Source organism: Phasianus colchicus, chromosome 1 (assembly GCF_987193195.1).
Source record: "Phasianus colchicus chromosome 1, bPhaCol1.hap1.1, whole genome shotgun sequence".
In the NCBI taxonomy this organism is placed as follows: Eukaryota; Metazoa; Chordata; class Aves; order Galliformes; family Phasianidae; genus Phasianus; species Phasianus colchicus.
This window is the reverse complement of record NC_143436.1, coordinates 52694669-52703644: the sequence shown is the minus strand read 5'-3', so window position 1 is coordinate 52703644 and position 8976 is coordinate 52694669. Positions and strand designations below refer to the sequence as shown.

General features: G+C 44.7%; 1 long non-coding RNA gene across 1 annotated transcript; it reads right to left on the bottom strand.

Moving 5' to 3' along the window:
- Positions 1 to 3445: 3445 nt before the first annotated feature.
- Positions 3446 to 8510, bottom strand: LOC149919607 (uncharacterized). Its single transcript, XR_016467856.1, has 3 exons — positions 8172 to 8510; positions 7963 to 8087; positions 3446 to 6275 (listed from the first exon to the last, which is right to left on the bottom strand). It is a non-coding gene; the product is annotated as an uncharacterized LOC149919607 (long non-coding RNA).
- Between the last annotated feature and the right edge of the window lie 466 nt (positions 8511 to 8976).

The window sequence follows — 8976 nt, the reverse complement described above, 5'->3', positions numbered from 1 at the left end:
TTATGATCCGAGCACCCCACGATGTTCAACAGTTGGTTCTGAACTGCACAGTCCCTTCTTCCACCAGTTTGGTGGGCATCATATGCAACAATGTGGCTTCAAGAGAAAGGCTGTCCATGGGGAGTCTGGGTGGTATTTCTGTCTGATCCTATCGTTGACAGAACTTTTTATCTCCAGGCATTAGCCTGACAAAGCTTGGTAAAAACAGCAGATGCCCCTTTGGACTAGAAAAACCCAGATACTGACTATACTCCAGTAGAAAAATAGCTGTGCTTCTTCCCTGTCGCCTACAACTCTTCTGAACAAAAATACTCTGCTGTTGCTATGCATGAACTAAGGCTTAAACAGTTGACTCTCAGCCATGGCTTTTTTTTTTTTTTTCCCCCTCCTTTGGAAATGTAAAAGGGTTTTCATGGGGTTAACGTGTCTTTAAGAAACCTTTTCTTAGCAAGCATAAATTGTATTTCTTTTTATAACAGCCGTGACAGTGTGAGGCCTACAGTAACAAGACTGCAACCATGAGCTATTGCAACTTTGTGGTACTGTGTGTGGTGCTTTAAAACTTGCTTGCTGAGTGAGAATGAGATTATTTCATTCATTCAGGCCCTGATAAGATGGGCGGAATGGAAAAGCTGAGAATGAGGGTAAGAAGACATGATCAGGGGACACCACAGAGGATACCACTCTGCCTTCCCAGGGCACATACATAAGTGCCTCTTTTCTGTTTCCTTCATTTGCTCCATTCCCACTCCAATGAGAAAAGCCTAGCAGGCAACAATTTTTATGAGTATGAGCCTTTGTTTAAGTAGAATTTTGTAGCCAAACTTCTACTATTCAGAGTTCTTTATAACCCTTCATGGTATTCTGCCAGTCTATTGTCCAAGCAGAAAAACCCTGTGCTTGGATGGCTCTGATACTGATCAGTATAGTGCAAAGTTAATAAAATGACAGGAAAAGAAAGAAAAAAGAAAAATATCTCAGCAGTTGCTCTTAAAAAAGGCTCTGTCCGAGGCCCTCTCATTTCCTGCAATATTTACCCATTCACGCAGCTGTAAGGTTCATATTTAAGGACCAACTGGTGGGTTGAGAATGGTGCTGTTTGGTGCTGTTAACTTGGGACTGAGGCTGGCAGTCATACCACACCATGACGTCTCTGAGGATGCAGAGATAGGCTACGAGAACAGAATGTCTCCTTCTCCTTGATTGCCCTCTAAAGGGAAAAAACGAAAGAACTTGAGTATGAGGCAGGGAATATAAACTGTAGCACAACTTTCCCAGGAAACCTAACCTCCTTCTAAGCTCCCAACCATCAAAGAAGGAACCAAAAGCTGTCTTCAAGTTGCAGGACCTGGATAACTTTTGGCAACTAGGGTGGAACCTGGCCTTTGAGCAGCAACACGATGAGTTCATTTTGCCTCACTTCCACGGATATCTGCTACTACATCTGCTGCAGGGAATTGCAGTTTGAAGGCTTAGTACTTTAAATAGTTCACAGCTATTGCCACAGAAGGCACTAATAAAGGGGCTCACGCTGCAGCTGATGAATAGATGCAGAGTTGGTTTCCGAGTTTCTACTGCATCGTGAGCAGAATGAAATGAGTGGTCCCAAGACTGTGGCAAAGAATTTGCTGTACGAATCCTTGTCTTTGAAAGGCCTCACCTCCACTGAAATTAATGAACGCTTAGAGGCTGTGTACCTTTGGGGCTCCAGAACAAAACATTTAGTTCTGTGTTCTAACTATAGGCTTTGTGCTGTACATGCATACACACACACCTCCACATGCACACTCTCATCACAGAATTAATTGTAAACTAAAGACTCCCAACAGGAATGAAATGAAATACCCGAAGAAAAGATTATACCTTAAATTTATTTCTGAGATATTTTGCCCTCAAGATACAAGCAATGTATGTTCTTTCTCTCTTTCTCTCTCTCTCAATATATACTCTCAAAGTAAATATTATCTCTTATCTTGCCAGCACCAGTGCTTAAAAGGATGATGTACTCTGAAGCACTGATTCTGTTTTGGTCTATTTCTCATATTCAGAGGCTCTAACAATCTTCATAGATATGATTAACCCCTTTACTGCTGAGATGGTTGCAGTATTGAGACTAAATTTGTCTATCTTCAAGCTTACTAGAGATATAAAGAAAAAAACAATTCCATTTCCTTCTATTTTTCCCAGCAGAGGAGATGTTCTCGACTGTTGTGCATGAGATCTGTAAATTCCTTCTAGCTCGGCACAGCTGCAAGCAAAAAGGAAAGAAATGTCTTTGCCATCGCACTGCCTCTCTTCTGTAGAGAGCTGAGCACAGATAAATTCAGATTTGCCAGTGAGGTAGGAGAAGCAGCAAGCACAGCAACCTCAGAACCTGGGCACTGAAGTCAGGGAAGGATTCATGATCTAAACCTGCTCTCCTAGAGGCAAGTCATTTCCGAAAGAGACTGTGAGGAACAAGCTCTTTTTAAAAGACTGGAGGAGAGTGAGACAACACAGTGATCTGTATGATAAAAGGCATGCACCTTAGCCTCACTCCCTAACCACACTGTTGGATGGGAGCGGTTGGACATGCATTTTTTGGAGGTCAGATGTAGGCGAAGTATGACTGGATTCTGCTCAATGAGGCAGAGGAAGGTCACATGAGGATCACAAATGAATTTAGAATGAACACTCTGTGGCTTAGACCTATCTGAGCTGGGGGAATGTAAGAGTATGGTTGAAGCACAATGCCAAAAACCAGCAATGCTTTCAGTGATGAAAATATAAGCATGTAAAGAATTATGCATGAGGGTTCAAGCATCATACGCTTGGATTTAGGGGCCTCACTTCTGTCAGTAACCTATTTTAGGTATATAAGTCCTTTATGATCTCAGTCCAGGGCTTTTTGCTCTGGAAGTGAGAAGATTAGCAGTGTCCCAGATGATACCATAGTGTATTAATCTCCAGAGCACTTCATTCCAAGTTCAGCCCAAAGGTCTTTACACTGCTTTGCTTTGTATGCAGCATCTGTAATATATCTGAGCATTCACGCCACACCACTGTTCCAGCTGAACAGCTACATCCTTTGTCAATTGCTAAAATGTAACCACATGAAAGCAAGAGCTGCTTTCTGGCAGATGGCACAACTCCATGTTTTTCTACAGAACGAGCTCACCAATATAATATCCTGCCTTCCAGTCTGTAGCCCTGCCTAGTGGATAGCTGAATGACCAAAGCACAAAATAGTGGATGTGATGCTGGCCCTGCCTCACTTTACCACCTGTAGTTCCACAGTACTGTAAATGGAATGCATCTATATGTAGAACTTTAAGTTGGATAAAACAATTCTTAATTACTATGGACCATCAAAGGAGAGTTTGTCCTGAATGAGACTCATAAGCAATCCACAAGTTTGTGATCTAAAATAGACAAGCTACAGGACAGCTGAACTAAAAAAAAAAAAAAAAAAAAATGTAGGAGGAAATATGTTAAAGATTATTTTCTAATCATTGCTGTTGTTACAAGTTTGCAATTTGTGAGTGTTACAAATAGCTCCATTTTGGGAAAGACAGTTTTGACTGGAAAAGCAAAAAATGATCGTTCTGTGCAGTGAGGGATCATTTCAGCTGTAGAGGGAACATGGCAGAAGACATAGGGACAGAAGCTTAAATGTGACATGCTGAAATTAGCTGGGGGATCAGCTGGGTTAGCAGTATGTGCTATTGTCAAGGCAAAACCAAAGTGCGCAAGAAATATTTTTCTTGTGATTTATGGGCCAGTTTTGAGTAACAGTGCTAGCACAATAAGAAAACACCAAGTCCCTCTTTCATCCCATACAAAAGCACACAGATTACGAGCTCATTTTAGGAAATCCCCCCATCTTGTTAGAGCAGAGCAACTGTCAGGAATGATGTTACTGCTCTTCAAAAGGCATTGATGGTCGTCGGGCTTAGGAGCCTGGGCAGAGGTCTGTGCCTGCGTCTTCCTAGATGATCTTAGAGATCTTTTCCAACCTTAATGATTCTGATTCCTGTCTGCATTTCATTTGTCATTCTTCCTCACAGACCCCACAGATCCATCTGCTTGCAGAGAGGAGTGACTGTGAGTGTGGCACATGGTGTGCCCTGCCTGCTTTCCTCTCTGTGGCTGCACAGCTTGTCTGAGCCTATCTGGTGCAAGCCCTTAGCTCAGGATAGGCTCTCACTCAGGATCTGCACAGACACTGGATGGATGGCTTAGGCAAAACTCTGTTGTTTTTTTTTGTCTAGTTTCCCCAACCAACTCATAGTTAATCCATGACATACAACATCCATCAAAGAGCACCAGACTATTCGTGTGTGTGCCTATCCAGCTGAGAAGCAAGTGAAAAGATGCAGACCACTCTGACATCATATATCACTTATATATCACTTAGCTCTCCAGATAATCTGAAAGCTCACCAAGAGTCAAGAGGACAAGACTGCTACTACGCATGCCCTGAGCAAAGCAGTCTGAAATCTTAGTGGGTGTATTAGCTCCAGGAATTTCTTGTCCCTTTGCTGTCAGTTTGTATGCTGGAATTCAGCTGGAAAACAGAAACAGATGGACTTGTAGGGGGAGGACAGAAGAAAGAAAAACTTCAGTGAATTAAAGCACCATTACTTGCACACAAACAGAAAACCCACAGGAGATCCACAGGATAAGCATGGAGACATAGATACTTAAGTGCTAGTAATCCAGAAGTTCTTCCAGCCAAATCTATTCTATCACTGGAATGTTTGAACCTGCTTTAAGGAGAATCTAAAATAAGATCAGAGATTCAGAGGCTGCATTCATACTGAGCTTTCTTTGCAGAGGGAGAACAGGCTCAATTTTCTTTTTGCTGTACTCCAGATATAAGGCTGCAGCTAAGATACGTGCTAGGATTAACTTTAAGGTAGCCATCTTGGATATCAATAACAGCATAGCTGTGTGGTCACAGCCCCCTCCTCAGCCCTATATCCTTGGTAAATTCAGAACTTCACAGACAAGCTTATCTATGTTGTACTCATTTTTAATACATAAGGTAGTCAGAGGGTTGTGTCTGCTGCTGGATTGCAGGGCAGCCATACCAGCAACAGCCTCTTCTCACCAAATCCAGTAGACCATCCCAACAGCCCTGCCATTTCTTTGAGGCGGTGCCTCAAATGCAGCAGAATACCCTCATATCTAGGTTGTCCACCCTGACCTTGCTGCACCTGTGTTTGCATTTGCGTGGACATAAACCAAGTGACTACCCAACTAGCTCAGCACCACTGAACTGCTCTTTGTCTCTGTTTCCCAGGGGCATGGCATAAGGAACGGATACTCCAATACCCTCCCCTTCCCAAATAAACATTGCCTTGTTCACTCAGCTACCAGCCATGCTGGTATATCCTGTGCCAGGTCCTGTCTTGCCTCAGAAAGCCTGTGAGGTCCCCTGATTGCTGTAGAGATGGCCTCTGCATGGCTTGGAGCAAGGTGGAGGCTGCCTCTTCTGTTTGTTTACAAGAGATGGAATCCAAACAGGGAAAGAGTCTTGGAACAGTGCAGCCAAGTGCACTATAAAATAGTGCTTTAAAAAGCCACAAGGTCACCTTTGCTATCATTTGGTTAAGGATTTTATAGAAGTCACAGGACTGGAGATGGACTTGTGATGCCTGTGATCACAGGGGAGGGAGAGATTTATGTGCTGGCTGAGAAGGCTTCATTGTTGTATCATATTCATTAATGGTCATTTATTAGCTCCTTGGATAAAAGAGGCTGATTGGGAATTCTTACTTACTGTAATTCTAGCTGGCTTCCTTGACTTTGCCTGCATACCTTCATGAAATGTAATACCCCTCCTACTTACTGGTACCTTCCAGGTACCATGCCCTCACACTGTCTGTCTTCTCACTTAGTTAGACCTCAGCAGAACTTGATTTCACTGCCGTATTTCATTTATGCACAATGTTAAAACTGACACATATCATCCTCTTACATGAAGAACCAGCACAAAAGCATACAGGAATCTGAAGGATTTGGCCAGAGGAGCTTTCCTGACAATATGTGTTGTGAGCCTGGTGCTTGTGTATAACTGCAAATGTTGAGCCTGGCACAGTCCAAACCAGCAAGAATGCACCCTGGAGCAAAGCTGAGAACAGTGAGTCTGGGGAGGTGGAGGATGTGCTCTGATCCCATGCACCCGTAGAAAAAGCCATGGCAGGCAGGCGGGACTGCATCAAAGGAACACCTGGCTCCACCACTGCATTCTGTTCCTCCATGGCATACCATAGAGGAGAGGTTTTGGTTACCTGGTAGAATAAATAGGAGTTGTGACAAAGGTACTGGAAGCAGCTGGTGTGTTTGAGTCTCCTTTGCAAAATTCTGTGTCGTGCAGGCATTGCACCCTTACAGCACTGCCATATCTGCTCAGTGATCATGATGAGGCTGGAAACTTCCCATCCTCTTCCTCATGTCAGCTCCACAGAGAGGGGCAAATATGGATGCTGCCACAAATTTCACCCCAAGGGGCTAGATATGTCTCATAGTTTGCCACTGGAGCCCAGTCCCTTTCTCCCACTGAGCTGTCCCAGAGACAGACCTCAGGATTAATTGTGTGGTTCTCGGCACCTGGCTGTAGTTGGTGTGTACATGCCAGAGTGAGGGGCTGGCAGCCACACAGTCTACTTCCCATTCTGATACCAGGAACACGTATGTGACACCTGGCTGTGCTAACTGGGGCCCAGCCTTCTCATGCAAAGCTATTCCTGGAAAGGAGGCAGGGCAATTTCAGAGCTTATCCTGATACAGTTTATCTTACTGATGGACTTTGTCCCACACGTAGATCAGAAAAGCTGTTTTCCAGCAGCAGCATGGAAAGAGTGACTCCAACACAGATGCTCAATCAATATATCAGGGAGGCCAGAGATCTTCTCCCCTCCAATCCCTTTCTTAGAATCATAGAATTATTAAGTTTGGGAAAGACCACTAAGGTCATCTAGTCCAACTGTCAACCCATCACCACCATGCCCTCTAAACCATCAGCATGTACTGGCCTCATAGTTATTGTTGTCTGAACTTGTTGGTTCATTCTGGCTTGCACATTTTCAAGGGGCCATATGTTCAACAAAACAACGTACCTCAGACCCCATATCTGACTAGCATGGTTTTTAAGATGCTCCCTTGCAAACTGACAGAGGGGGTAAGGCAGGCTGAGTGAAGGGTCAGCTCTTCCAGTGTACCAGGAAATATTCCAGGTAATGATAACCAGTAGCTAGGCACAATATGCATGCAAATTCTCCCTCCTCCACCACGTTGTCTTCCATAAATATATCTAGAGGTGACTACAGTGCCACTCAGACTGACAGAGGCAGCTGCTATAGCGGAGCTTTTAATCCCAAAGCAGAGCCTGTTGTCACTGGCAGGAAATGTTATTGTGTTGGACAGGCAATCCTAGACCTTAATTAAATAGGTTGCCCTTCCTGCGAGGCCAGACAGGCCAGACAAGAGTCAGAAGGAGCAGGCTGCTTAAGCCAGGGACCACCTGGCTGTAACTTCATCTGTGTGACAACATATGCTTTTGTGACTCTCTCTGAAAGGTTGAAACCCTAAGCAAGTTCCCAGAGGTATAGTAAGGATTTATAAAGAGCAAGAAATCAGAGATGCTCTGTTCAGCAAAGGAATTCATTCCTTCTCCTTTCAGAGACTGAAATTTTGTGGCCTTTGCCCTGACCAAAGACCTGGCAGATCACACTGGTTTGAAGTGATTGATTTGTAAGGGAGCTGGTGGCTCCTGCTGTCTCCACTGCACACAGCCCTGTAGTGAGTGCTTTGAACCAGACCCTGCTTGTAGCTCCTCATTTTAAGCACCTCATTTTTCTTTCTCATGCTTGCCCTCATGCTGTCTCTGGGAGATAAACTGCATTACTTTTTCCATACCAGAAAAGAGCAACGGTGTTGTTGCCATATATTTTCTCCCACAAGAACCCAACTGCTCACCTCTGTGACATCCCACTGCTGTGCCAGGATGTAACTCTGTCATGGATGTTCTCACCCCTGTGCACACATACAGAACGACAGCAAGCTGCACACTTTCTGCATGGAAGCAGTGTGGGTGCATGTACCTGAAGAGAGTCACAACATCATACTGCTAAGGCCCTAAGCTGAGTGATGGGGAAGGAGGAGGGAGCACAGATTCCAGTACTCACTGTGGAGTATAGCTGCCCTTCCAGTAGGTAAACTGCATAATTCCCATACAGTCAGGCTGTGATCTTGGGCATCAGGTCAAGACTTTGCAGAGATCACCCAGCAAAACCGCAAAATGGGATGGGTGGCAAAACTTATGGCTTGAAAGCACACACTGCTGTTAAACAGACCTGTGGCAACTTGCATGTGCTACCTCTGCCTAAACAGCAAGACATGGCGATGGGATCCCTTCAGCACAAAGCAAAATGTGGAGCACTCATGGGTAGCTCAGAGCCATCCATCCCTTCCATGCCCCCCGAACTCAGCTGTGACCTCAGCCTTCAGTCATGGAGCGTTTCTTAGCCCTGAGGCATGGAATGAAGGACCAGGTCACGTCCCCATGGTGACATGTGAATGCCCAAGTCCCCTCATGTCACTCAAGTGATGGGCTGCAACCACGTCACCAGCACCGGAGGATGGGATTGTATACAAAACACTGTGCTCCTGCCATCTCGTTGGAGTGAATTACACAGCATCAGTGCAGGAATTTTTATTTTCTGAGTAACAGTATTTTGCTTTCCAAAGCCACACAACTTTGCATGCATAGCAGCAGCTGCCGGAAGCCTACAGATCACAGAGCACGCTACTCCTTATGGTTTTGCTAACATGAGTTTAGCAGGTTGCCAAGCTGACAGACCCTGGAGACCGACTGCGTTCACCCCCATGAAACAAAGTAACAACAGCGATGGTGCTGAAAGCTTTCCACAGTCACCTGCTAAAAGTCTCACCTGGGGGAAGAATCAGATGCCATGTCCCCACTTCCCACTC